Source organism: Podarcis tiliguerta (genome assembly GCF_965153285.1).
Source record: "Podarcis tiliguerta genome assembly, chromosome: 4".
Taxonomy (NCBI): Eukaryota; Metazoa; Chordata; class Lepidosauria; order Squamata; family Lacertidae; genus Podarcis; species Podarcis tiliguerta.
In genome coordinates this window covers 84,785,090-84,805,294 of record NC_139537.1, presented here as the reverse complement: position 1 = coordinate 84,805,294, position 20,205 = coordinate 84,785,090, and positions in this window count along the sequence as shown.

The window sequence follows — 20,205 nt, the reverse complement described above, 5'->3', positions numbered from 1 at the left end:
GGGCAAAAACATACAAACCGAGTAATTGCATATTTTATATGCCAACATGGTAGTGTATGTAGAGTAACCTCTCTTCTATCATTTCTTTTGTAGTGCAATTTTTTTTAAAAAAAGTGGTGGCTGCAATCCTGCACAAACACTGGCTGCTTAATCTCCATGCAATACAGTGGCGCAGAAGATTTGTTTAATTAACCAAGACCTCAGTAATTGTTGGAACAAAAAAGGAATAAAACTATGGTAATTTGGGAACTGCTAATTTGTGCAAGCTTTCCTTTTCCAGTGTTCAGTGTTACAGTTCTTCTCTTCCCTTCTCCTTTCTGCAGTTAATTATAGATCTCACACAAAGTGGTAGCTAGAAACTGGATAGGGAAAGCAAATACGCACCACTTATATTTTCTTGCCACCAACTTCCTGGTTAGAGTCACAGCTTGAAAAGCTTCAGCTCAGTGGGGAAGCAACGTTTGTGCCCATTGATGTATTTAGGTTACAGAAACTCCTGTAGAGAGAGCTAGTAAGTATCTCTCTGAATTACATGCAAGCCGAGAAAATAATTACAACTATATTTTTTGTGTGGAAAATCATCCTAGGATGTAATTCAAGCTGCTGTTGAGAGTACACAACTGTCTTCCCTCCCTCGCTTCCTTCCGCCAGTAAGCCTTGATATTTCAAATTGCAACAGTGATCAGCATAGTCAGACTCATGCCCGGAGCAGAAACACCTGAGGTGATGTCCTAACGCAGCCATTGACATCACTGGTATTTACTGGAATAAGGAGCGACAGATGACAGCAAGACCAGGGCTTTGTGGGCACCCCATTGAGAAGACTGGATTCACTGCACCCAGGCAGCCCTGACCTCACCGCCGCCACCCGGTCCATGCTCCAACCCAAACCATGCTTGCTGCTGCTGCCCAGCAGAGGGCACATTGCCAGGCCCTGGAGCCTCAAGGTTTGCCACCAAATCCTCTTTGCAGACCCTCCAAGTGTCCCGATTTTCCAGGGACAGTCCTGGAATTACGAAAGCCATTCCAGCTTCTTAATTGATCCCGGAATGTCCCTATTTTCCCTGCCAGTGCTGCTGTCACCAAACTCAGGGAAGAGGATGAACCAGAGCTTGCGCTGAGCAGCAACAGTGGTGAGGGAGCATTCCATTGCCTCTCTATGGCCGCTGCTACTAGCCTTCTCTTTAGGGCAGCTTGTAGTAGCTGCTGGAGAGTGGGCAAGGAGGAGGCAAGGTGTTAAGAGTCCAGGTTCCCGGCTTGATAACACAGCCTGCCATTCATGGTCAGGAGGAGGCGAAGCCTGCAGCTGTCAGCTCTCCTCTGCCTGAGTAAAATCCAAGGCTCCCTGTTCTTGGCTGCTTTCTGCAGCCAGCTGCAAACCTTCGCTTGGAGCTGGTGTATTCATGACACCAGGCTGCTGCCACAGTGTCACCAAGACCCAGCCCAGTGTGACATGCTGGCTCTGATGAACAGGCAGAGTGCAGGGCCACCCTGGGCAGGAAAAAAGGGGGAGTGAAGAGGAGCACAAAGAGTCTTGATTTTTTAAAAATAACTTTGTGTGTACTCGTCTAATCTTGGCCCTTTTAAAATTTATTTATTGATGCGTGTTTTTCCAGCAAAGAATAGAATAGAATAAAATCAGGATTAAGGGGTTTTCTCAGGGTGGTGGAGGGCATGTTTGCTGTGTTCCATGGACGCAGTGATGTTGGCACTTGATAGGAAATGCTCTGCTAAGGGGAACAAAAATGGGGGATCAGGGAGGGTCAGTTGCAGGACAGTGAGAAATGTCCCTATTTTCACGTGAGGAATATTTGAGGTTATGCCTTTGCTGTTGCTCACTTATTTACATGCCTTTTCCAGGTGAGCTGGGAGTGGTGGAGCAATAGGCTTCATGCTCCTTATCCTCTAATTTTGGGAGGGAGTGCACAGTGGCCCAGAGGGAGAGGTCAGTGGGGAGGACTAACTGTAGTGAGGAAATGACCCCGCTGAGAACATCTTACTCAATGGCCCGCCAAAATCTGCACTAGTGTATAAGCTGGGCAGCATTATATGAGCAAAGCTGTTCTCAGATGGGTGGCTGTTTATAATGGGGAAATGCATGCATACATTTTTTTGAAAATGATAATTTTATTTTATTTACTGCCCTGAATTAGCATAGCCTGTAAATTTGGAGATAATTATGTGGTGCGTGATTGCACCACAAAAGCATACCCTCCAACATTTCTTCAATGACAGTAGGGGTATCCTCTTCATCAACAACAACAACAACAATTTTATTTTTTGAATTCTGCCCATCAGACGGTGTTTCCCCAGCCACTCTGTGTGGCTTCCAACATATATAAAAGGCCATATTCTGTTCCACAGAATCTTCTGGGGGCTACATGCCAGTGATCGATGGGGCCTGAGGTAATAGGGGTCGGAAGAAGAAATGTAAAATTTACCTTTGTAAATTTCTACTAGCACCCCTCTATCCTCCCTCCAAGCAAGCAAAAGGCATTACCGGCCTTTCATTCTCTGATGAAAATAGGGACATCCTATTTCATAATAATAACAATAAGAATTTTACGATTGATACTCCACACATCTGACTGGGTTGCCACTCTGGGCAGTTCCCAACATACATAAAAACTTAATAAAGCATCAAACATTTTAAACTTCCCTTTACAGGGCTGCCTTCAGATGGTTCAGGGGTTGGATTACTGCATACCCGCCAACATTTCACTGAAAATGCAAGACATTATGGGATCAAATCAGAAACCAAGGTGGCTCCTGTAAATCTGGAACATCTCTGTAAAATAGGGACACTTGGAGGGTCTGCAAGTGTTCAATGGCTCTTCCCAGCCAGGGGTTTGACAGGGTTTGGGGGGGGAGAGCTGTAGGGGAATGGGATGTGCGGGTGAAATGTAAAGGGAGGAGGAGCTTGGGGGAGGTGTGTAGGGAGAGCAGTTTGGGCAAGTTGCAAAGGGAAGGGTTGACAAAGGTGGGGTTGGGGTTGGCAGGTAGGCAGGGCTGGTGAGCAATACAAGCAGGGGTATCAATCCTCTGTAGAAAATCCTGACAATTCTGAATTTGATTTGAGTACCAGAATTGAACGGAGCTTACAGCCCTTCCGCTACTGTTTGTTTCCACCACCACCTTGGGTTCTTAATTGCAGCAGTATAATGAAGCGTTCATTTCTTGGCTGCCATTGTTCCAAAAATCGGGAATAAAAAATTCTTGCCAATTTGGCCTTCCAACTCTGGGCCATCTAAGCTAATGTGTAGTGATCAATGGCTGTCTGTACCTTACATCTCTGATGCTCAAGTCCCTCCGAATATGACCAATTTAACATGACCCTCAGCTGGATTCACCGTAAAGCCCCCCCCCCATATTTTTGTTACAGTTTTCTTTTTGAAAATGATTGCATCCAAAATGTTGGCACTCATTAGTTCCCCAGAGGTACTTTATTTCAAACTGACAGTATTATTGCTTCAGTGATCTACTGGTACCTACAGAAGGCTTACTATTACAGCGACCTATCATTGTCACTTACATCCCATCCCCTGCTGAGTATAGCCTGCAGAGTCTTCTCTCTCTCTCTCTCTCTCTCTCTCTCTCTCTCTCTCTCTCTCTCTCTCCACACACACACACAGCACACACACAGAGAGAGACCATGATCTAATGTGTCTCCTTCAAATCCTCCACCTGCCTCACACAATGTCATTTTTTGCTGGAATATTACTCAATAATTGAAAATTCATAACCCTGTTTTTATACATGACTTAATTACTGCAATGGGACCCAGGTGGCACTGTGGGTTAAACCACAGAGCCTAGGACTTGCCGATCAGAAGGTTGGCGGTTCGAATCCCCACAATGGGGTGAGCTCCTGTTGCTCGGTCCCTGCTCCTGCCAACCTAGCAGTTCGAAAGCACGTCAAAGTACAAGTAGATAAATAGGGACCGCTCCGGTGGAAAGGTAAACGGTGTTTCTGTGCGCTGCTCTGGTTCACCAGAAGCTGCTTAGTCATGCTGGCCACATGACCTGGAAGCTGTACGCCGGCTCCCTTGACCAATAAAGCGAGATGAGCGCCGCAACCCCAGAGTCGGTCACGACTGGACCTAATGGTCAGGGGTCCCTTTACCTTTACCTTTAATTACTGCAATATAAGCTATTTTAAGAGGACAACACCTCCGCTACTTAAAAATAAAATATGATTTATGTATGTATGGTGGTTTCAATAAAAAAGCAAGAAAAAGGACAAATAATGTAGAAAGACTACTTAACCAGGCCCCATTTCTTTTGATTTGAAGCCACTGCGGGTGATGGTTGATTTACCACTTTTCCACTTTCCCCATGTTTTATTCCACTTGTCTCATGCTTTCTAGGCACAGGTGGTAAACCCGCTGTTTACCACTGAATTGGATCAAATATCAGTCCGTAGAAAACCCAACTTGACTTTTGTTACAATTCAGTGGCAAGCAGTGAGTTTTCCCATGGAAAACTGGCAGAGCAGATGAAAAACCTCTTGGACCCACATCTAGAAATCATGGGGCAAGTTGAACGGTGGGTGCGCACTTCTTCAGAGATGAGGCACATTCACAAAATCCACTGAAGTCTTTTCATTGGAAGACTCGAGTTGAGAATGTAGCATCATGCCTTATAATGGGTCTGATATTGTTGCCTGAACCCTTTCCTTAAATTTCCTCAGTCTTCTATAGCTCTTACTATGTCCCTAGATCCACATTTGTACCTTTTCCTCTGGGTTAAAACACCCATAGCTGAGTTTGGACTTGAACCTGGCTCTTTTTCCCATTCAAGGCTATCCATAAACTTCACTGGACCTTCCTTTTGGGAGAGATGACAACCAAGATGGCTGCCAAGTGCTTGAAGCTGGATTTTGAGCTCTAAGGCCAACTCTAAGGCAAGTTTCAGTTCTATAACCAACCCTTTGTGCTTGTTTTTATTCTCTTCTGTTTTACTTCTTAGCTCCTTTTAGTGCTTCGTTTTATTGTTTTATCTCATTGTTTTATTGTTCTAACTCCCCTTAAACTGCGAGGCTGCATGAAGCTGGGCTGGACTGAACACTTTGCCAGGCAGTGCCGAATGCAAGGACGTGTCAAAGTTTACAATATACTAGTTATAAATTAAGGAAGAGAAACACCCTAATTATCAGAGCTGCTGGCCAGCCCAAGTGGCAGCTACAGCGAGTCTCCGAAATGTTTGCTTCTGCAGGATGGCACTGACTCGTAAATTCAAGGCCACTGGAGATAACTGATTTCAGTAAACCACCCACAAATAACTATAATTGCTGTGGTACTTACTAGAAAGAACTGCAAAGATCTAGGAATCATGCCAGTCCTGTTAATCAGCTCCCCAGAATCCCAAAGGAGACAGAGTAAAATTACTCATTCTTTTCTCCAAAAGGAAGAGAGTAAGAGGGAGCTGAATGAGTTAATTCTAGATGAGGCTGTTCCTCCTCCTTCCACTGTTCTGGATTGGTCAACTCATCTTAAAGGGCTCTTCACTGGCTCCCTGCAACTGCCCCATCTTGTACAATTACTGCTAGCATCCATCTGTCTCAAAAAACAATGGAAAGCAACGGCAGGAGTGAAACCAAACTACTACATCAGCATCACTGAAGTGACTACCATGGGGTGCATGCCTGGGTGTACGGACATCCTGGGATGCCCTGGTGACAAGACTCCCCTCTCAATCTTGCTGATGTGGTCCAAAGGAAAGCAGGGCAATAAGTTTGGCACCAGCTTGGCTACAAGAGTTGCCGGAAGGAGAAGTACAAGGCACCATCCAATCATCTTAGGGACTCGACTTTGGACTTGTGTAGGGTTTGCTCCTTAGCCTTTTGTTCTTCTGAAATTTATTGCCACTAATAATCACATGCTTTCCAGTACTGCTGCCCTTTGAATTAACAGATACTGCTGGGGGGCGTGTTGGAAAAAAGTACCTGCAATTTAGTAATAGAAAGAAAGAGACAAGTGTTTGGCAGGTCTAAAGGAAATTTACTAAATCCTATATATGGATGCCCTCCAGAAAATAGCATTATCTACTTTCTGCTGAAAGTACTAAGGGATCTAATACTGTCATGTTCTAACTTAATTCCCAGCTAAACCTCTCAATCTTATTAAAAGATTGCCTTTTATTGCTTGGTGGGTTTTTTGTTGTTGTTAAATCTCCCTTAAGAATGCAGCTTTGATAGACCTTACAAACTCTACAAAAACTGCTTTATCATTTATTAGTCAGTATAACTGCTCATGGCCTAATCAATCCTCAGATGAATAATATTCATCTACAAGGTAAGAACTCCAAGGCTAGTGCAAGAGTGGGAATAACATTTGGGCTCTGTTGTCAGGGCCTGTTATGTAAAAATCAGATTTTAATAATCTGGCTGTTTTCAGTATGAGTCTGTTATAAGTTCCATATAAATGAGACATCAGGTCAGCACAATTTGTATGAAACAGAAAGTGTTTCAGAGTTCCAGTTGCAAGTTTCTAACTGTTCATGGAGGGGGGGGCTGTGAGGAGGAGAACCATTTAACTGTTATATAGGAGATGTTTATCATATGATTTGCCTTGCTCTTTTCTACCCAGGTTTTGCAGCTTTCTTTGGATAATAGGAAAGTTCTCAAATTCCATTTTAAAACAGATTGGACTAGATTTATGAATTCCTCCCTTGAGTAAAAAAAATGTGATGGGTTTTTTTGGAGGGTGAGGAATTAATTTTGGAAACCTATACTGGATTCCACTGGTTACTCTTCATGACATACTTGGGAAAGTGTGGGCCTCTAGATGTTGTTGGACTGCAACTCCCATAGTCCTGCCATTGGCCTATGTCACTCAGGGCTTATGGGAGTTGAAGTCCAAAAATGTCCTTAGCCCTGGGTTGAGCCTCACTTTGCCTTGCCAGATGTGTCTGCAATTGGGTAGGTTGTTGGGCATGTGACAGCAGTGGCCTCATCAATGCCTCACTTTGCAGAGAATATGTTATCTATGGGATTTGGAGGGTGATGAGAATGTCCCATGCATGTCACACTATTTGCAGAGCTCTGAATGCACATAGAATTCCATAGCCAATCATAAATATGGTGCTGAAAACAGGAACAGAAAATCGATCTAGCTAGGGTTTAGGTTGTTCGACAGAAATCCAAGACCCATCTCACAAACACTACAAAATTCTTCCTCCCGGTTTTGTCTATCCAGTGCGATTTTTCTAGAAAAAGAGGTAATGGAACTTACCATGAACGCCTTCCTTGTTCTCTTCTAATGGCAATGGTACCCACCTGAGATGTGCTGGAACTGAGTTCCAGTGAGTTCCTGCTGGAAAAAGCCCTTTGTCTAGCCAAAGTGGAAAGTAAATGTTATTCTAAACAGATCATACTTCAGTCCTGTCCTTAAACAATGATCCTAAGCACACCTCCTTGGGTTAGGAGTAAACTGAAACCAATAAACCCGACACCTCACTAAAATTCTTGGACTTGCCAGTTTATCTGCATTTGGTTTGCCTTGGGTTATTAAAGGCAACACACAATAGATAAAGATAATGTGTGTGGCCTCTTACAGGGGCTTGTGCATTGTGCTATGTTCCAAATGGAAACTGCTAAGGCTATTGCAAGAGAATTTGATTGCCAAGCTGAAATGTGCCAGAGTTGCTGCTGAGATTGCTGATAGTAGCTTGGCACAACAAAAGGAACTGCTAATGGTTGCCCATTAAAGAAAGGCAAATGCCAGCAGATCCCCTGAGTTGCTTCCTCTTCTATTCATAATTCTATTCTGATTGTAGACCTGCTTTGGTAAATGTGAGCATGTCATCTTTCCACTTCCCCCCCACCTACCATGAAAATGGAGTACCTGAGAATTGCAGGTACTGCTTGATAATCTGAATATCCCCTACCAATTTTCATTTTTGCTTCATATCTCACATTGTCTTTCAAGCACAGGCAAGCCTCCACAACTGGCAGCCAAGCTGACTGGTGTGGAGGGGCAATTTTATCTGCTGATTCGCTGCACTTGGTGCTAGTAGTTTGAAAATAGGCACAGGAAAGCCATTAGTTCCCCAGAAGTGAGGCCGAGACAAATAGGGCTGCCATATTTTGAATAGAGAGAGAGAGAAAGAAAGAACACATTTGCTGACTTCTGCTTTCACCTATGGATCTCTATGGACAACTACAGACAACCCTACCCATGAAAAAGAGGACATATCCTGGGAAAAGAGGACATATGACAACCACACTCCATGCATGCTTGTTTTGAAAGTTTGTTTAATGTGCAGCTACCTTCCCTTAGTACTTGTATTAATTACAGGCTTCCCAGGAATGTGGATGGGGGAACATTACCAGAAATGGAGAATGCATGGAGGGGAGATTTATCCCCTCCTCCTCTGGAGATTTAAAATTGCCCACCTCCATATGCAGTGCTAGAGAATGTAGGAAAGACTTCCTTTTGGCATCAATATAATGGCTTCCTTTTGGCATCAATTGGTGTAGGCACTACACCAATATACTGTTATTATCTTATTTCTTGCATTTATTATCCCACCTTTTTCTTTAATGAGTACCCCCTCATTTAATCCTCAAAACCACCTTGTGAGGTAGGTTAGACTGAGAGACAGTGGCTGGCCCAGGGAGCTTAATTGCTGAGTGGGTATTTGAACCCTTGTCTCCCAGGTCCTAGTTTGACTAATAACTACTTGACACCTGCTTTCTTTATGCATTTATGCACACCTTAGAGCAGCCTTTCTCAACCTGTGGGTCCCCAGATGTTGTTGGACTACAACTCCCATCATCCCTGAGCTCTGGCCTTGCTAGGTAGGGGTGATGGGAGTTGTAGTTCAACAACATCTGGGGACCCACAGGTTGAGAAAGGCTGCCTTGGAGGTTCCTCACAGAAGATATTGCCCTCCATGTGCCCAAGGAAACTCAGAAGTTGTGGGCTTTGTAAATAAGCGGGTCTACTACAACCTGGCGGGACGCGGGTGGCGCTGTGGGTAAAAGCCTCAGCACCTAGGGCTTGCCGATCGAAAGGTCGGCGGTTCGAATCCCCACGGCGGGGTGCGCTCCAGTTGTCCGGTCCCAGCGCCTGCCAACCTAGCAGTTCGAAAGCACTCTCGGGTGCAAGTAGATAAATAGGGACCGCTTACTAGCGGGAAGGTAAACGGCGTTTCCGTGTGTGGCTCTGGCTCGCCAGAGCAGCGATGTCACGCTGGCCACGTGACCCGGAAGTGTCTGCGGACAGCGCTGGCCCCCGGCCTCTTGAGTGAGATGGGCGCACAACCCTAGAGTCTGTCAAGACTGGCCCGTACGGGCAGGGGTACCTTTACCTTTACTACAACCTGGGAGGGTGTGTAACTTTATAAGGGTGACAAGGTGGGATGCTTGCTTTCATTATGACAGAAGAAAGAAGTTGTAAACCTCTCGAGCATGTCAGGTTAGGCAGGAATATGCATGTGTATGTTTGAAGGTCCTCCGCTTGAAGACATTGGTGGGGATGCCAAAGGAAGAAGCTACTCAGTCCATGTAATATCAGCCCAGTCTTGTTCCCAAGTTGTCCTGACTGAAGAGAGTTTATACTGTCATAATACACAAAGAGCTTCTCAGGCATTCTTTCTACAGTCAACCTTGGGTTACAGACGCTTCAGGTTACAGATGCTTCAGACTTCGCTAACCCAGAAATAGTACCTCAGGTTAAGAACTTTGCTTCAGGATGAGAACAGAGATCGTGCTCCAGCGGCATAGTGGCAGCGGGAGGCCCCATTAGCTAAAGTGGTACCTCAGGTTAGGAACAGTTTCAAGTTAAGAACGGACCTTCAGAACGAATTAAGTTCTTAACCCGAGGGACCACTGTACATGTAGACTGCATTTGTGGGGAGGTGATCACCTCACCCTGCTCTAACCTTGAGGTATTTAGCAGAAAGACTGAAAGGGCCTCCTATATAGGGACAGGGGAGAAATTTGATTCAGTTCACATTCAAAGCTGAATCTATCAAAAAGATAAAGTGCGTACTTCTCTGAATTTTGCGATGCAATTGCCCAACCAGTTCCCCATTCAGGGCATATTCCCCTTATCAACTCCCTGCCGCCAGATCTCACAATGCACCCCTGGCACACCACAGTTACTGTAGGCTTGAAAAGAGCATTCATTTGACTACAAGAGGCTCCTTTCAAGCCTTTTTCAGCAGGAAGAGGGAAGCAAGCCTAAAAGCACCAGGATGGCCTCTATTGGTGCATGTGTATCCTCCCAGTGGCGTCACTGCAGTCATCAGTTGAGGTAACAGTGGAAAATTTGAGGGAGCTCCAAGTTGGCAGCAGTGATGCAAGTACGCAATCCCACTGCCTCACCTTATCCCCATCCAGAAAGGTGCAATGCTGTTGGTGTTGCTGCCAGGATGACCCTACTGCTGCTCCAACCCTCTCCCATGAGCCACCACTGCTTGGAAGGAGCCATTGCTCAGTGGTAGATGACATGCTTTGTACATCAAAGACCAGATTCAATCCCTGGCATCTCCAGTTAAAAACGCTGCTCTTAATCTGATGAGAAATACCTCTTGGCGAGCCAACTGGAGAAGACTTTAATGGGCTCCATAGACAAGTAGTCATAGATGGTTGTGAGATAACTTCCCATATTACCTCTGTTCCCATAGTACCTTGTACAAAATATCTATCAATTTCAGCTCTGTCATTTCAGATTGTTTACTGAAAGCACCAGGGATTGGACTCGGAACTTCAGATTTAAAAATGTGTGCTCTTCCAGAAAGCTTTTGCCTACACGTTAGCTATACATCATGTTTCTAATTCTCCAAGCTATCATGGAGAAGTATTTTAATTAATTTGTGGTTCACAGCATGCATTTATAGCTTAGTCATATTTTAGGTGGAAAGTGTGCTCCAGAGTTGTACTATTTATATGCCTCCATTTAAAAGGTTTTGTGCTTCAAGCACTGAAGGAATTTTGTTCTGCCATTAAATCGGCTTCTTTGAAGGAATGTTAATTTGATTTGCTGCATTATTAAAGGAAAGAAAAACAGGTGGCAGAAGCTTTTATAAGGCAAATCAAATGCGGATAAACTGAAAGGATAAACGGCTACCTTAAAATAATAGTGATTAGCATACTAAGACTAATTTGTTGAAGAATTAGTGACAACAAATTAGACTGATAGTAAATTGAACAGGAACTGCACACACTCCTGGGAGAAGGGAGAATTTTATATGGTTCATTTCACTAAGGGGTTGCACCTGTGATATTTATAAGGAATTAGTTTTCTCAGAAAAATAATAATACTTCTGTGTGAGGGATGGAATATCTGTCTGTCCAAAATCTTGACTCAGTCCACTTGCTTAAATCATTTCCAGACCATTTATCTGGCTGTATTCCCTATTTGTGGATCCAGTGACATCATTCGTTGTCCTGAAATGCTCACACCTTATTACTGCACAGTCCTGTATGCCGGCAAGTTTGCTGAAGGGAATAGGAAGCACAATGGAGATTTCTTCCTCATATCCAGCACCTGTCAAATATTTGATAATAAATATTGAATGCCCTCCAGTGGTATAGCAGCTGGGAACCAATGACACTGTTTGACTTTCAGGATTTAATATTCAGTATCTTATAACCAATGGACTATGACGTTCTTTATATTAAATACAAATTGATACTTGCCCTGGGTGGAATTTAGTGCCACACCAGGACAAATGTTCCAAATGCATAAGCACAGCAACTTGCTAGACAACATGATTCCCTCCTCTCACCTCTCTGCATGTTGTTTTGGGGATACTCATGTCAACCCTCCAAGCCAATATGGCAGTTGCAGAGTTGCATGGGAGGAGGGGAGGAGGGATGCACTATGGCACAAATGGATGCCCTAGCACAGGGCTTCTGCTGCTGGGACTTGTTAGGTGAATCCTGCCCTATATCATTGCTTTTTTATTATGTATGCTCCTGTATTCATTCACTAGCCTTCTTGATGTACCTTCTGCCATACATTCAATCAATGTGTGGAGGAATGGGTAGGATTGCAGTTACTGCTCCTGCCCCCCAAAACGCCACACATTGGAAGGCTGTTCACACATTAGGGTCAAGGAGTGTAAGTCTGTATATATGTGCACTTGATTGTTGATCGGTATATATATATATATATATATATGTCATTATTCAAATATAACAGAGTCTACATATTTTCTTGGAGGGAGTCCTGGATGATACTCCTGTATCCTTTTGTCCACTGAAGGGGTATTCTATCATCTGGAAGAACGTGTGACAGACGGCTGTGATGGACATCAACATGGATGGCTTTCAAAGAGGATTAGACAAATCCATGGAGCATAAAGCTATCCATGGTTGCAACCTATGGATGGCTATGCTGTTCCTCCACAACTCAAGGCAGCAATGATTCTGAATACCTATTTCTGGAAACCACTGGAGGTCAAAAACACTCTTGTGCCTGGGTCTCACTTGCAGATTTCCCACAGTCATCTGGTTGGCCACTGTGAGTGCGTCAATTGTATATCTGTGTAAATAAACCATATCCAACCCAACGGTGTGACGCTGAAAAATGTCGATCACTTCTTGTACCTAGGCAGTTATCTCTCCACTAGGGTCAACATTGATGCCGAAATCCAGCATCGCCTGAGCTCTGCGGGTGAGGCTTTCTCCTGAATGAAGTGCAGAGTGTCTGAGGACCGGGACATTCACAGGGAAACAAAAATGATTGTTTACAAAGTTATTGTACTACCAACCTTACTGTATGCTTGTGAAACATGGACCACTTATAAACGCCATCTCCAACTTCTCAAAAAATTCCATCAACGGTGTCTCTGAAAAATCTTACACATCACTTCGGAAGACAGGCAAACTAATATCAGTGTACTGGATGAAGCAAAGATCACCAGTGTTGAAGCAATGATTCGTCAACATCAACTTCATTGGACTGGCCATGTTGTGCGGATGCCTGATTATCGTCTTCCAAAGCAACTACTCTATTCCGAACTTAAAAATGGAAAGTGTAATGCTGGTGGTCAACAAAAGAGGTTTAAAGACTCTCTCAAAGCAAATCTTTAAAAAAAAGTAGTTTAAATACCGACAACTGGGAAACACTGGCCTGCGAGTGTTGCAGTTGGAGAACAGCCTTTACCAAAGGTGCAATGGACTTTGAAGACACTCAGAATGCAAGGGAGAAATGTGCTAAGAGGAAGGCATGCTTGGCAAATCCACACTGTGATCAACTCCCGCCCGGGAACCAATGTCCCCACTGTGGAAGGATGCATGGGTCCAGAATTGGCCTCCACAATCAGTTACGGACTCATTGTTAAAACCGTGTTTATGGAAGACAATCTTACTCGGCTATGAGTGATCGCCAAACAAGAAGATACCATTAAGGCACCACAGTCTTTGTTGCCCCCTGTTCCAAAGGAAACACAAACCCTGCATAAGTATGGAGTCCCTGGAATCTTGACCGTTTGGAGATTTTATGTGCATGTGACCTTATATATACATTGTTTGTATACATTACTTGGCTAGTGAACTACACTGCAATATTCAGAGAAGTGTGGCTTGTAAAGGATTGACTGTAAACTAAATTGAATTTGTTCTCCATCCCAAAATGAATATATAGAAGGCCAAGGAAAGTCCTGAATTAAGATTTGAGTTAAACTGACAATCTTTGACTTCAGCTCTTCAGAAACAATTAATCATGGTACTCATTGTCAGCCAGACAGTATGAAAAGATTTTACATTGTTTGCAAACATAGGAACCAAAGTTTCTCACTCTAAATTAACATTCTGAGCTCACAGTGATATACAAGCAGGGTATTTGTAATTAGCTAAAGTCTTCAATAGCTTCTATTCAAAATTCTGTAGCTTTTGGTGTGTTTCCTCGTCAAGTAGTGATGAGATCTGATGAGCTTCTGGGAGAAAGTTATTGCAGATGGAAATGAGCCCTAAAATTATAGAGGAAGGGATGTAACTATAATTACACTATTTTTAATATAATTTTTTTTGGGTTGTTGTTAAAATGTGCACGTAAGAGCACATTTTTAGTATAAAAGGAAGAAACTGGTCTGTAAATCCAGCTACAAAAATAAAATAGCAACCACACAATTGCATATGGATATTGGGAATGGAATTATTTAAATGCTGAAGAATAAGAAAAACAAAGAATTTTGTGGCACCTTACAGACCTATTTATATGGAATGAACTTTCATGGAATGGCAGATGCATAAAATGCATTTTTTAAAAATAATAATAGCAGAGATCCTCAGTACACTGTGCTCTCCACAAATGAATTATTCCCCTTTCACTATTTAGCACCACTTCCATCCTTAACCCCATGTTCTTCATTGTCATGCTCATTCCTGCCTTAGTATTGATTTAGATCAGTGGTTCCCAAACTTGTAGTAGTTGTAGTCCAGCTGTTTTTGGACTACAAATCCCATCAACCCAAGTTAGCCAGATTAGTGGTCAGGGATGGAGACTCAAGTTTGAGAAACACTGATTTAGATGCTACCTATATATGAACTGAAGGGACGCGGGCGGCGCTGTGGGTTAAACCACAGAGCCTAGGACTTGCCGATCTGAAGGTTGCGGTTCAAATCCCTGTGACGGGGTGAGCTCCCGTTGCTCAGTCCCTGCTCCTGCCAACCTAGCAGTTTGAAAGTATGACAAAGTGCAAGTAGATAAATAGGTACCGCTCCGGCGGGAAGGTAAATGGCATTTCTGTGCGCTGCTCTGGTTCACCAGAAGTGGCTTAGTCATGCTGGCCACATGACCCGGAAGCTGTACGCCGGCTCCCTCAGCCAACAAAGCGAGATGAGCGCCGCAACCCCAGAGTCGGTCATGACTGGACCTAATGGTCAGGGGTCCCTTTACCTTTACTATATATGAACTGTGCTCACCGCCCTGTCTGTCTCACAGTAGTCTTCACCCATTAACAGCAGTACCCTATTAAAACAGATTGTGGGAAGGAAGGGGCTTCCAAACCACAGAATCAAGGTGGCACCATGAATCAAGGATAGATGGCAGGAATTCGCATCTGAAAGGTGCAGCAAAACTCTTTTTTTAGAAGTGGGGATTTGTATTGTACTTCATATAGTTTACAATCATGGCCCAGCACTGAGTAGAAACACAAAGTTTGCCCCTTATTACAAGGGGGAATTGCAGCAAAATTTCACAGCATGGAGTGCTCCCATTCAGGATTCCGGCCAGCCAACAGTGCCCCCTTTCCCAGGATGCTCCATTCCATCCCTGCCTCCCTCTATATTTACATTTCCGCCCTTACAAAAACGTCTTTGAGCCTGAGTGAAGACAGTTTCTTGACATTCCAGACTGTTCATGTGTCATTGTCTCCAAACAAACAACACTTACCTTGATAATATATATTTTTAAAAATGTTTAAGATAATAAATGTAGCGTGAGAAAAAAACAGAGGCTGCTCTTTGTGACTTGTGTTGAAGAAGGCAACAGTATAAACATTGCTAACATCTTGACAGAACAACAGATTGCAATCTGTTCATCAGAAGATGTGAGGCAGCGAAGCCTTGGAAATTGATAGTAAGTGAATTATCACCCAAATTTGAACAAATGCCATTTCCTAAACCTTTGTAAAGGTTAATGTACCATACCAAAGCATTTTTCCGATGGATTCTCTTTATGGGCACCTATAAAGAAATGAAGTACTATAGTTTTCTGATGACACAGGGGAAAAATGAGTAAGAATGCAAACATTTCCCACCCACAAAAACAAATTTAAAATGTAGGTGGAAGTCATGCTGTTTTGTTTATAGAATCATTAATGCAAGACTGGAATTCTCTCTCTCTCTCTCTCTCTCTCTCTCTCTCTCTCTCTCTCTCTCTCGGTTTTGGTTAAGGCTAAAAAAACAGCCTAGATTCCTTAGTAAATAGAAGATAGTTTGTTCTGTAAGGCCATGCTAGTATTTCTAAGCACATCACCTGCTTCTATGTGGGAACAGTAACATTTGTGCCCTTTTATATTTTAAAGAAATATATTGCTGAAGGACCTTGAGTCTGTTTCCCCCCCCAAATCTTCTCTCCCTCTCCACATAAAACAGACTTTTAGCTGCAGAGCTTAACAGTCTTGCACCCATCCAGTAAGGTTGATAAGTGCTTATGTGTACACAGAGAATAAAACTCTCTCTTTACCTTAATGTCTGTATGTCTGTCTATCTATCTATCATCTATCTATCTATCTCTATCATCTATCTATCTATCTATCATCTATCTATCTATCATCATCATCTATCTATTATCTATTATCAGTGTACTGGGCACTCTACAAGTACACTATTATGAAGCAAACATGGAAACAATAACACCCCACCATTTGAAAACTGGATGCCTCACATGTGGATACTAGTGTCTTGCAAATAATAATAATAATACTAATAATCTCCTGCATTTCCTCCCTATCAATTCTCCATCCATTTATGGCAAAAAAACAACAACCCAAAACAAGTTTCTGAAATATTCATGGGTGGGATGCAGAGCTTTTGTTGTGCTTAACAGGCCCTCTCAGAGTTCAACAGAAGCCTAGGCCACTTCCAGATTTTTGAGGCCCCTAGTCATAATAACAACTAGTCGTGGTTTGCTTATGAAATCAGCTAATGTGAGAGGATGTGTTCATCATGGTCTAATCTCATGCCTACAGAACCAATATATTTTTCATCAATATTTATGAACATTTTTAACTCCTCAAAATGAAAACGTCTCTATTCTATCTATCATCTATCATCTATCATCTATCTATCTAGCTATCTAGCGATCTAGCGATCTAGCGATCTAGCGATCTAGCGATCTAGCGATCTAGCTATCATCATCTAGCTATCTATCTAGCTATCTAGCTATCTATCTATCATCTATCTATCTCTCTATCTATCATCTATCTATCTATCTAGCTAGCTAGCTATCTATCTATCATCTATCCATCTATATCCCAAATATTTTACATCTCTTGCATCTCTTATTTGCTTAAATTAGAATCTCTAAGATGAGTGTGTGTGTCACATTTTGCTAAACTTATCAAATGCCAAGAAATCAACAAGTGTCTACATTTGAATCGCATGTTGAGCCTGAGGTCCAGGCCAAATAGCTCTGCTGCTCTTTATCCACTCTGGTTGGCCTGGTGCTTACCTTACGTTTGTGGTGACAAAATGGTGTTTGCGAGCGTCCTTTCTTGCATCCTGCAAATAGCATTACCAGTGGTTTGCACTTGGCAGCCTTCCTAGAGGCCTGTGCTTCCTGAGCTGTGCTTTTCTGTAGGTATGGGAAGGTCTGAGAGACTTCCTATTGTGCATCAGACAGCTGTTCATTTTTTTAAAAGCTAAAGTGAAGTCTTTTTCAAAGAAATATGTGTGGAAAATAGAGAGGTAGACATAGGTAGGGAGGTATGGTAAAATGAAGAATTTGCATTGAAAGCAAAATCAGGAATTGCACTGACTTTGATACTCAGCTTCCCATGCCTTAATTAAAGTTTGTGAGAAAACATAATACAGTGACTGTTGGGATGCGTCTGGGGAGACGGGGGCAATTGGCAGGCCCCCAGCTGGCTCCAGCCCACCGGCCAGCAGCCAGGCAAAGTCTGGTTCTCGGAATTGCGACTCAAGCCTCAGAGACCTTTAGAGACTGAGCACGCAAGCCAGCAGAGATAAGAACTCTTTGCAACAGAAGTAGCGGACCGAGGCATATGTAAGCATATTTACAAGCATTTATTCAACATCAGGACAAAGGAAAAACATGTCTGCTTCCCTTCGTGTCCAAGCAAAGAGCATAGGCCAAAGCTATATACAACAGAAGTTCCCAGCAGACTATGCTGGAAGTAAACAGACATGCGACATACAACAACTCCACATGCCTGTTCTAAAGGTGGAATGGAACTATATCCTGACAGTGACCTCTGGAGAAAGGCGCGAAAGGAGGTCTCACCAGCCATGCCACAGTTTAAATTTTCCACAGCCACTCCTCCTGCCAGTGCCAGTTGGACAACAGAGCCATCCCTGGGTGAGGCCCTGCCCAGCACCAGTGTCATGTTCTGGACGGTGATGAGGGGTGCCTTAATCTCTGCCCCCCACCAGATCACTTCAGGGTCCCCAATGCCTGGCCGCAGTGCCACCCACCCAAAAAGGTGAGTGGTCCTCTCCCATGTGGCTTTTCAGATCTGGAAGTGTAGGCAGATGGGGATGTTGCAGAGTGCTGGAGGAATGGTTAAGCACCAGACTCTATAATGATGAGAATTCTCACGAAAAGTATGTCAGATAGGCAATAGTACATGAAGGATGAGGGGAATCAGGTAGTCAAAGATGAAGGATACAAAACTGTAAAAGGAAGAAAGATGGAATACATTTTACATCTAAGAGGGGAAATGAGGTAGTGGCAAATAGAAAACCATAGATACAGTAAGTCTCTCCAATTTAGGAGAGCAGCAGTGAGCAATGCTGAAAATAAAATAAATAGTTGGAAACAAAATGAGGAAGAAATGACTACACGTGGTAACACACGAACCCCATGAGGATGAATCGTCGATAGAAGTGTAAACAATCTAAGGGGGGGAGAGGAATGAGCAGATGAGTGAGAGTGTAAAATATTTTCGTTGGAAAGAATTGTTTTGTAAAAATTGGTTTCTGTGAGGGGGGGGATGTAGTCTATGCCTCTGTTCCTAAAAATGAACACCTAGCAATTTACCAATTTAATAGGATCAACTTTCTCAATGAGTGGAAGAATAAGGTAAGCACAGGTTGTTGGTTTTTTTTATGAAAATGGAAGCCTTTCAAAGAGCATGTTCTCACATACACCCCCGAAAATGTCAGGGATGGGCAGGAAAGGCAGCGATGATAGAAAAGATTAACAGAGGAATCTGCACTAGAGGAATCTAGCATAGTTATGTTGTGGTAAGTCATGCTCTTGTAACTTATCCCTATTCCAAACCCATGAATGGAAACTCTGTCTCTGGTTGCTGGGAGTCCTTATGGAGACAAAATGGTGCAACCCACTCCCAAGGGGAGGCATCAGAATGCTCCAGGGGTACTCTGAGGCTAGCAGAGATGTACACACACACACACACACACACACACAGCATTTAGAAGAAGCAAGATGAGAAAGAACCTCTCCCACTCAAATTATTCCATTGTGGGTTGAAGATGTTCAGTAGATATGGAATGCTGACTATTTGGGGACGGGGGTGGGGGGGGGACTGGAGTGGGATTGGAATGGATTGGCTAAAATTTTGAACAGGGAGCCATCTATACCCCACTGTCTTCTTGTGTGGACTATTCAGTCTGGATAGAGAACTCCTCCAGCCTTCTACTGTAGACCTTTGCTAGCAACAACCTGAAACTAAAAGACTTATTGCAGACCACTTGTAGCAACAATAGAGACTCATACTTACAATATATCTTTCATGGACACGATTGTGTTTTAATATCTTTATTATGGCATTTGATTTTAGTATTACACTGTTGGAAGCCTTTGGGGATTAATATTTTTGTCAAGTCCTTTCATTTTAATGTTGCTGTGAGGGACTTCCCTTAATCAAGCCACAGAAATCCTTTTCCCTACAAAAGCTTCATTTTCACAGTATAATATGACATCCTCAACTTTTCGCCCCAAGCATTAATTTCTCTGCCATTTCTAAACACTCTTCTCTCTACTCAATAAATGCTTCTGGGACTTTGGAGATAACAGTCAGCAGGAAACAAGATGGCTGAATAAGAAGGATAACTAGAGCCTGCCCTACAAAAGGGCCTCAAAGTTAAACCCGCCTTGATATCAACACTCCAAATTGACAATTAGTTTTACTTAGTTAACCTTCTGTTTTTAATTAAAGTACAGTTAGGTCAACACTTAATTAAACATGTAGTGAAATATATTGAGCTGGATAGAACCGTGTCTTCCCTCCCCTTGTGACTTCTGAGCACATATAAGGACAACATAGAATACAACACTCTGTTCCTGCCAAAACTGTTGTTCAATATTCACAAAGTCTTGAAAATAATGGCAAAATGTTATCTACACAGTCCGAATGGTGTCCAATCTTAACTGACATAGGCCTACTGTTTGGAACAGTAGTATTAGTATGAGAAAACTGATGACCTCAATTTGGGGCCTAGCTTAGCAGTCTTTTTAAGATCCTATGTTTTGTTTTGGCCTAGGATCAGTTATGAGGAATCTGCAGGCCTCAAGATGTTGGATTACAACTCCCGCTATGACAACTC